Consider the following 787-nt stretch of genomic DNA (forward strand, 5'->3'; position numbering starts at 1 on the left):
TGAATCGGTAGCTACCGACTCGAAAAAAGCGGCTAACAAAGAAAACGCTCGTTCGTTACCGCGACCTTCATTTGCTTTACCAGGGGAGTAAAATAACTCGCAGGTAGCCGTGGGGACAAAGAGACGAGCGGGGCACTGACCCGGCAATTCTCGATCAGCAACCCTGTATTGGTTATCGGAGCGCCGCGTCCGCCAGGAAAGAGCTGAACATCTGGCGAGGAGCGAGGGCTGGTCCAGCTCCTTCCTTCCCCCAGACAGACATGCCTTCTCCTGCCATTTGTGCCGCTAAAGCGAGCGCGGGCACGGGAGAGCGCTGGTTAGTGCTGGAGCACGTACTGGTCCCGATGTACTGAAACATGTGTGTGCAAATACACACGTGTGTGACGCCTGACATTGGACCCGGGCAAAACGCGCCTTTGTGATGGCGGGGGTTTGTCTGTCAGTCTTTCCTGAATGCTTAGCCTGGCGTGTGTTTGGGGCTCGGATGATAACGCACAGAAACGGGCTCCGTTTGGGATTCTAGGTCATTTGGGCTGGTAATTTCGAAGCCCGCTTTGCACGTTGGTTTCCATTTGACGCGAGCCACGTAATCGCCCTGCTCAGCGGCCGCCGACATAATTGCGATAGACTTCATGCTCTGCTAAATCCGTCATTCAGGCGCGGGGGGTAGCGCCTCGGCATCCAGCGAAAGGACGATTTCGCTCTTCAGCCTGTCGAGGCGTTTTCCCGGCGCGCCGCTTGCGCCTGGCCCCGCGGCCCCGGCTCCTGCCCGCCCGGCCCCTGCCCG

Source organism: Aptenodytes forsteri, unplaced genomic scaffold (assembly GCF_000699145.1).
Source record: "Aptenodytes forsteri isolate BGI_AS27 unplaced genomic scaffold, ASM69914v1 Scaffold257, whole genome shotgun sequence".
NCBI lineage: Eukaryota > Metazoa > Chordata > Aves > Sphenisciformes > Spheniscidae > Aptenodytes > Aptenodytes forsteri.